Here is a 9,399-nt window from a genome sequence, read left to right as displayed (position 1 = left end):
CCTCCAACCTCTTGATCTTGTTGATGCGGCTAAGGATGGGCTGGATACACCCGTTGAGCGCTGCAATGTCAGCATCCTCCGGCAAGCTCTTCAGCACCGCTCCGAAGTCGAGGTCAGGATGCCAATGCGCTATCTTGACGAGCACCCTGGTGATGACCCCCTGGCAAAGAATCCGGGATTCTTCGGCAAGGGAGGCCGCCCGGTTGGAGTGGAGCCGCTCCAAGGCGCCAACGACCCTCTCAAAGTATATGGTCAGGCTGGCGTTGGGGCTCAGGTTCGCTTCCGGGGCGTACTCCATGCCCGGCACCCCCATAATGGCCAGCTGGTCGGCGACCGAGTTTGCGATGGCGGCAAGGTGCTCAAGCTAGCGTTTCTCGTCCGCCTTGTGATCCTTGAGGTTGGCGGTCTCGTTCTTCAGCAGCTGCTTCTCCGTCTCCAGCTCCTTTGTCAGGAGTCCCTCCCGGGTCAAGACCCCCGACAGCACCTCCTCGAGGTCTCCCAGCTTCTTCTTGAGATCTTTGATGGAGGCATTGGCTTTGGAGAGCTCTCCAGACTTGCCAATGATCTCGCCCTGCGCCTCTGTCAGGGTGCTGTTGAGCGTGTCCTTCTCGCGGGACAGCTTTAGAGTTTGATCCTCCAGCTCCTTCACCTTGCCGGCGTGAGCCTGAGCAAGGGTGTTGAGTGCCTCCTGATGCCTCCGCTCCAGCTCCTGGGTCTGCTGTAGGACAAGCTTGTCCACTTCTTCATCTTTGCCGCAGAGAATGGTGGCGAGCTTCTCCTCGCGCGTGGCAAGGTCCTCCTCCTGGGTCTTCAGAGCGGCCTCGTACTGGGACCGGACGGCTGCAGCCTCGTCGGTCAGCTTCTTTGCCGTCTCCTGGGCCTTCTCGATGTCGGCCAGCCTCATAGTGAGCTCCAGGTCGCGCCTGGCCAGCTCGCCCTGAGCGGCCTTCAGCTCGTCCTGAGCCTGGCGCTACCAACCCTGGGCCTCGGCGACGCGCTCCTCAAAATCTGCCTCCACTTTCTCCACCACCGCCGTCTTGGACTTGGCCTTGTCCAGGCAAGCGCGGTGGAGAGCCTAGAGTTTCCGGAAGCTGGCATCCATGGCCCGGACCATCCGCTCCTCCTTGGAGCCATCGCCATCGACGCTCGGCTCATCAATGATGTCAAGACCGGCTCCAGTGAGCACCTCGTTGTCAAACAGTTCCCCCTCGACGGGGGCTCTGAAGCTTGACGCGCCTGGAAGGTGTACAAAGAGGTCATCGCCCACCTTCAGGTACTTGCCGGAGCCAGAGGCGGCGGAGCAGGGGGGCTGATCGTCGACCACTGCCTCCTCGGCAGTGGCTTCACCGATTCCCTCGGCAGGTCCCTTGTCGGGCTCCTCGGCACGCTCCTTGTCGGAGCCTTCAGTGGGCCCCTTGGCGGCGTCCTCGGCGGCGTCCCTGGCACTCTCCTCGGCAGCAATCTTCTCCGCCTCAGCCGTGGCCTCTGCGGCAACATCCTCGATGGTGGTGTCGATGTCCTCCGAAGAAGGGCCTGGACACCAAGAAAGAGACGGGGTGGAGCCAAGATCGAAAGCCGATGAGGAAAGGCGGAAGAGAAGAATGTAAAAAGAAAAAACGGGTAGCCTACCTGTGCTAGGCCGAGGGGCGGAAGCTTTTTCCCCGCCAAGGTCCGGCGCCGAATGGACGCCACCAGCGCCTGCGTTCTCCTCCTCCTCCTCCATGTGCATGACCTTGGGGCTCGGTGCCCTTGCAGGGGACGCCCCTCAGGGCGATGTGGTTGACGGGGGAGGCACGATAGGAGAAGCCCTTTGTGGCTCCCCTTGGTGTTGCTCCCCTCCAGCACCCATGACATGGTTAGCACTGAAGCATCACGCATAACTCACGTTGATGGAGGGCGGGTGGTGGACTCACGCTGGGGGCTGGGCTGGGGGCTGCTGTCCGGGCTACTCGACACCACCACTGGCATGCCGGAGGTGCCTGCCAGGGGCTGGCTACTCGCTAACGATCGGGCCCTTTTCATCCTCTAGGCCAACGTCTCCACATCCCTGCAAAATGAAGGCAAGTGAGTAACGCTGTCAGGAGATGTGCGAGGAATGTGGGAGGAAAGCGGAGGCTTACTCATCATTTCCTTCCTCCTCCTCCTCCTCTGGTGCCTTCCTTTTCCTCGCCGGGCTGGGTGACCCGGAGTATCTGTCCGGGCTGAGGGCCCGAAGTCAAAGGCAACCCCCGTGCCAATGCCTGCCGGCGGCGAGGAAGGCGATGGCGTCTGAGCACGCCTGGACGACGAGGAAGCAGGTGTCCTCCTCCTCGCTGCCTCGGCTTCCGCCGCCTTCTTCGTCACTGCGGCCCTTGTCTGGCGCGTCGCCGCTCCCTGCGCCAGCCGCAGCTGCGCGGCCCGGCCAGGGCAAACCGGCTCGCCGGAGGCAGCCTGCCGCAGAACTCGCCCCCTCCCGGTGGCCGGAGGGACGGAGGCTGCAATATCCTCCTCCTCATCTTCCTCTGAAGCCCCTCGATGACGTCCTCAACCAGGGGGGCCCCGGCGCCCGCACTGCTGGCCTCCCCAGTGGCCGTCGCCCACCGGGAGAGGTCCTCCTCCTCCGCTTCCGCCACGGCACTGTCCACCGTGCCGCCGGCGCTGCCGGCCTCCACGGCGAGCCTCACCGACTCCTCGACAAGCCTCGCATCCTGCAACCTGCGGGCGATGTAGTCCAACTCCACCTGAGAAGTGTCCCAGACAAGCCGTGGCTCGTCGGTGACATATGCCTCGTGCAAGGTGTCGAAAAACTCCTGCACCCTGAGCTCGTCAGGCTCGACCCAGCTCGGGTCAAGGCCATGCGCATTAAAAAGGGGCATCATGGCAATGATATCCGACTAACGAGAGTTGTTGCTGAGTGGGACCACCCCCGTCGGCAACTTGAAGACGGGCTCCTTGTCCACCTTGCCGGCCTTCGCGACAGCTCTTGCCACCTTGCCGGACCGCTCCACCTCTCCCTCTTCATTAACCTCAAGCTGGAAGGTTCGCTGGCAGAGATGAGCATGCCTCAGCACTATCAGGTTATGGTCAAGGCCGGGGCGAAGCCGCATGATATCAGCAACATTCACAAAAAGCCAAGCCGGCCTCCCCTTATCGTGCAGAGGGGCAATCTGGCGACGGATGAAGTCAGCACCAATCATTTCAAGGGTGAGCCCGGCCCGGGTAAGCCCGAGGATCCTGGTGGTGGCGATCGTGAGCTTCTCATCGTTGACGTCGACGTCGCCCCAGTCCTTTCCACGGCCCGGCGCCACCTAACGGACCTCACAGAACGCCGGCGGGTTCTCGTCCTCGATATAACACCATCGGCCCAGCCACTCTTCCCACCTATCCTTCATGGCGCCGTTCGGGCATGCTCCCTTGGCCCTTGGGATCCAAGCGACGCTGCCGGTGATGGCGCCTCCCTATTGGATCCGGGGGGAGAAATAATGACGGAAGAGCGCCGTGCTGGGATGCACCCTGACGAAGCCCTCACAAAGTTGTGCAAAAAGGGCCATACACGTCACGAAATTTGGGGTGAAGTCTAGGAGGCGGAAGCCGAAGGTGTACATGATATCCTTGAAGAAATCAGAGAAAGGGGGACACAGCCCATAGGAGAAGTAGTCGACAAAGAAAGGGTACCGATTTGGGGAAGGCCCAACACTGGCGGGGACGACGCGTGTGGCCGGATGCCCCGTCGTCTCTCCCCCCGTCTGCACGCCCCACAGGACCTTGAAGTACTCCCGGAGCATGGGCACATCGACCGTCGAGGGGAAAAGGGCGAACTGCTCCCGTCGCACCGCGAGCTCGCTCTCCGACGGCTCCGCCGTGCCGGCATCCTTGGCTGCCCCCTTTCCTTTGGAGGATTTGGGTGCCATTGCTATGAGGGAAAGCAGGGGAGGGCAGAAGCGTATCGGTGATGAGCAGGAGCGGAGGGCTCGAGGAAGAAGAAGAGGGGCGGCGGTTTCCAGATGGAGGGAGGTGCAGGAAAGGGGAAAAGTGAGCAGCGCGCCCGCGGTTATCCCTTTTTATGGGGAAAACGCGAGCCGCCTCCTCTCCCATTAACTGCGACGCGACGCATGCGTGCGGTCGCCATCCCACGCATGCCCCCCACATCACGCATGCATGACCCCCATGTAGCGCGTACAACGCAGGTCGTGGGGAAGCGCAGCGGGCGGAACAGTGGCCGCGGTAAAATCCACCTCAACTGCCCGCGCACCATTCTGGGCCTGGCCCAACAACGCGCTGCGCCTATGTGTGACGCAGGCCCGGGGGCTCCTGTCGGTGTACAAAAGTAGGGGCCTAGCTTTTGACCCCTTTACTTGTGCACGGGCAGTCAGAGCCGCCTGCCACGGCCGCACATGAGCAAGGCAAGGGAGGGAAGCCGGAGAAAAGCCAAGGCCACAGGGACAAGCAAAGCAAAACAACAAAGGACCAAGACCACAAAGGTTGCATGGGCAATACAGGTTGCCCCATTAAGGACCCTTGCCGAGGGCAGCCCCAGCAGCCCCGGCAAGATCCTTGCTGGGCCAGCTCATCCACACCCACTGAGCGAACCACCTTCGAGCCCACCAAGGTGAGCAGTCGCGTTGGGACAGGGTTCGGGAGGCACCTCCGTGGTGGCATGCAGATCTTTGTGAAGACATAGAACAATCAAGGTCAAATGGGGATAGGAAGGCGGCCGTCCCCACCAAAGAAACCCACAGGATCCCCCGACAAGATCCTTGCCGGGGAAGCCGGTGCGCCACGGCAAGGCCCTTGCCGGGCCACCCGGCAAGACCGTTGCCAAGCATCCCGGCAAGGCCACCGCCAGGCCCGCACCAGCCAGGTTCCTACTGCCGTTCGTGCGCAGCCGCCAACCCAACCAGCTGGGCAGGCACCTGCGTGGCAGCATGCAGACCTTCATGGAGGCTCCACCACTGCACCACCTCAGCTGCCTGCCTGCCTACGTGGCACTGCATGCGTTGCTGTCCGGGGGGCGTGTCGAAGCCAGGATGGGCGGCGACGGACGGGACGGGCCTCACCCCCGTCCCCCAATAAAGTGACGGACACCTAAGCCCCGCATTTAATGCATCTTGTCCTGTAATACTAGCGATAACCTCGCAACACTGTAGCACTTTCCACCTCTTGTGTGCCATTGTGGCAGCCCCTTTCGCCTATAAAAGGAGGCCCATGGCATACTAAGGAGGGATTTGGCTCTTTGGAACCTCACAGCACCCAGAGCTAGTTCGAGATATCAAGAGCACTAATACAACCACCAAAGCAGGATCATAGGGTTTTACGCATCTTTGCGGCCTGAACCTGGGTAAATCCTCTGTGTGCCATCCCCTAGTCCCGCTCTTCTCACGATTCTGCACCCCGCAACCGCAGAAGGGATTCCAATGATCCAATAGGTGTCGTTTCCCACCGACAAAGTGGTGCAGCACCAAGTATACTTCGTCAGCTCCCTATTGCAGGGGGCTAGGTCAAGGTACTCTGGCGTGCAAAAGTTGATTTTTGGCCTCATCATGGTCTCAAGGAAACTGCGCCACTACTTTCAAGCCCACGAGATCACGGTTATCGCCCGCTTTCCTTTGCAACACATACTCAGAAACCTCAAGGCCATCGCAGGATAGTGGAGTGGGCCTGGGAGTTATCCAGTTTTAGTCTGAAGTTTGAGAGTACATCAACTATTCAGAGCAGAGCAGTGGCATAATTCATTTCAGAATGGACACCAACCCCTGATGAAGAAGTGTTAGAGACACTTATCCCCGACAAGGAGGCACCCCAAGATTGGATTATGTATTTCGATGGCGCCTTCTCCCTTCAAGGTGCAGGGGTTGGCATACTTCTCACTGTCCCCACTGGGGAACACCTTAAGTACATCGTCCAAATGCATTTCCCCTTGGGAGAAGGCAACCAACAATACTGCAGAGTACGAGGGGCTCCTTTCCAGGCTCAGGTTTCCAACAAAACTGGGAATCAAGAAGCTGATCATCCGCGGAGACTCGCAACTTGTGGTGAGACAACTAAACAAGGATTACTGAAGCCCATTGATGGAGGCATACGCTGAGGAAGTGAGAAAGTTGGAGGAGTGCTTTGACGGATTGCAAACAGAGCATGTACCCCGTGCGGAAAACAACATTGCTGATCATCTGTCGAAGTGCGTTGTGCAAAAACTCTCTGTGGAACCAGGGACTTTTGTTCTCCATCTGACTCAGCCCTCCGTATCCCCAGCAACAATGTCCAGAATGAGGAGGAAAATGGCTCCTCTCCTCTCCTCTCCTCTCCTCTCCCATCTGCTTCCACCACAGGTTGACCAACGATGGTGATCTCTAACCTAGTTCATCATGGACGACTTACTACATTGGGATGTCTCCCCTGGCCTTGCGGTCGCGGCTCAGGTGCGTCAATGTTTTGGTTCCTCGGTGCACTTCTCCCCCTCTGGATCGCACAAAGAGTTCTTCTTGGTGGCTCATTTCTCCTCTGCAAGTTTTCCCCTCAATGAAGACTCCGTGGCCATTGCTTTACAATGTTGCATTGGGGGGAACCCTTCGGGTCTCAAGGTTTTACATCTCTCTGGAAGAAGATATAGGTTCTCTGTGGCCTCCAATAAGGTTGGACATTACATTTATGGTCTCAAGGACAGAATCTGGCCTGACTTTGTGTGCCATTTCAATCTATTTCAACCCAATTCTAATGGACATTTGGTACCTAATTCTTTGTGGCATCTTGATGATCATATCACTGATGTGGCCGCTCGTTCACCTATGGCTATTAAATCCAAATATAAGTTCACAAAGCAGGCTACTATTGATCAACCTTCATCCTATTTGGAGCTTGCAAAATTTGGTATATTGTCCAAAGATGTAGGGGTCACTCCTCTTGATACCTCGCCGGAGAGATCGCCGGCGACAAGAAGGTCACCGGAGCGGATGCTGCATGATTCTAATCTTGGTCAACCATTAATTGCAAGCAATTACCCACTTGCCTCATCTGCGGGTATTACTTTTGGCAGTTTCCAACCTTGCAATATTGAGAGAATTAATGACATTAATTACAGATTCCAAGGTTGTCGGTTTTATGAGAATATCTGGGACAAAATTCCGAATTTTATGTTATTCCATATTCGTGATCAACGTCTTTTTGGATATTTGGATGCTCACATTAAGACTATTTGGTCTCTAGACTCGATTCCTCCTATGGATTACATTCATGGCAGGCTTAATTTGTGCTCCGCATGCCATTCTATGGGTCACCAGGCCGCTTTATGTCCGAATATTACTTGCCCAGAGTGTCTTAATGACATTTGTTCTTGCGTTCTCCCGGTCAAATAGAGTAATGCAAATGGGCCTACTCGTGACTTGGGCCTGCAGCATGGCTCGCTTTCTCAGGCCTACTCTATATGCGGCTCTAATAAGCACATATTTTTCGAGTGTCCAGCTTACCTCAAATGTGATCGGTGCTTCTTCTTAGGCCACACTAGACATAATTGCTTTGATCCAACTGCCAAACAATATTTTTGGCGGCCCAAAGATGGAAAGGGCTCGGTGATTGGAAAATTAACCGCAACTTTTGGTCAGGATATTTCTATGAAAGGCAAGTCTCCCATTTTTATTGATAACGAGACGCAATTGGCATCCAAAAATATTTCTGCTACAGCCACGTTGGGAAACGATGCTCTAATTGATCCTCGTCTGGTCAAATCAACCACTGCTGGGATTCTTTCCACATATCAGCATTTACTTATCTCACCTGCCTTTCGACCCCCCACTCCGCACACTCGATCTGCTGCCGTCCATCGCTCTCGTACTGGTGGGCAATGCCACGTGGACTCATCTTACAACCAAGGACGGCGCTCCAAGAATGAAATTTGGGTTCCCAAGCCCTCCTGGCTGGCTGTCGATACGCATTCCTCCTCACCCTATGTGCCCTCCTCTGCTCGTCTGTAGACGCCCCCGCCACCAACAATGGCCAACTTCCCCATCAACATCGTCCCCTACCTCCCGGAGGGCATGACGGTGGAGCTTGGTCCGCCTGATCGGAAGGTGCGGAGCGATATGGTGGTTAGTGCGGTGCCTCCTTTCCGCCATGATTTCTTGGCAATCGCTGAAGCTAACAGGTTCATCCCGCAACATCAGGAAGCAGCTCTCAGGGATACTATCCAAGGTTTGCTCCATGAATCTCACTTCTTCCCCACTGAAGTCGAAGCTCATCCATTAGGAATTGGCATTTTTGGATTTGATGATTCTTTGATCCGTGATTCTTTTGTGGGCACCACGTTTGAGCTAGATGAGTTTCAAGCAGAGGAACATACTGTTATCTCGTTTGTCTCCCATGATGCTGCGCTTAACATGCGTCTCACCATTTTTGGGCCTGAGATTTGGATTCTATATGTTGGGTTCCCGTATGATTATCAAACTCAGCACTATTTGCACAAGTCTGTGGATACTTTTGGTACTTTGATTGAGTGTCATAACCCACGAGGTGACAGAAGGTTTGTTCTGCTCAAAGCTAGGGTCATCCATCTTCGATTGGTGCCTAAAAGTATTGTGATGAGGCAGATTGGAGGGGCTCGTCACAGCTGTACGGTTGCGGTCACCATGCTGCGTAGCAGCGATTGGAATGCACACTTACCAGAAGTGCCACCGGTCAGAGAAGATCCCCCTCCAGATGATGGTGTCCCTCATCCTCTCTTTGGGGAAGGTCTAACTGCTGAGCAGATTTATCAGGCTCAACTCCACAAATGGATGGCCCAAAATGTGGCAGCTGATCTAGCCAACAATGCTGCTAACAGTGAAGCTGATGATGTCGTGGTTGATCAAGGTAAAAACTTGCAGTTTCAGGCGAACTGGGGTGCTTGGCCTGCCCCCACCCCACCTGCGGTCTATAACTTTCAGGCATGGCTTGCAAGTGAAGGCCTTCAGGTTGCCGACGGTATGCTTCCAGAGAACAACATTCAAGACAGACCTGCCATGGCTTGGAACGATTCTATCTCTCAGCACAGTAGCTCTAGTTACAGTGTTAACTCTGATGGATTTGTTCTAGTACCTGTTAACCTGCTGAATTCTCTGTGGAGAAACAACAATTCTATCGCTGTCAGTGCTACTAAGGCTCCTGCACAACCTGCTCCAACACTTCATATTGATCTCTCCCTCAATAACTCTGGTATGCATTTATCATGGTCTGATCAGGGAAACATGGTTGCATCTCTGCTCCTTCATAACGCTAGACCAGCGAGACAGATTTCCTCTTTTCTTATGCAGGCTGTCAGGCCTATTTTGGCATCTTTCTGTCCTTGGAGTTCAGGTCTGGGATTCAGAGACAGCCTGAATGTCCATGTTCAGGTGTCTGACCACAATGGCTCACTTATTGTCACTGTAGAACATCAAGTCGTTGGTGAGAATG

The sequence above is a fragment of the Triticum dicoccoides genome, chromosome 4B, assembly GCF_002162155.2.
Source record: "Triticum dicoccoides isolate Atlit2015 ecotype Zavitan chromosome 4B, WEW_v2.0, whole genome shotgun sequence".
NCBI classification, from domain to species: Eukaryota; Viridiplantae; Streptophyta; class Magnoliopsida; order Poales; family Poaceae; genus Triticum; species Triticum dicoccoides.
Note: the sequence above shows the minus strand (reverse complement) of the source record.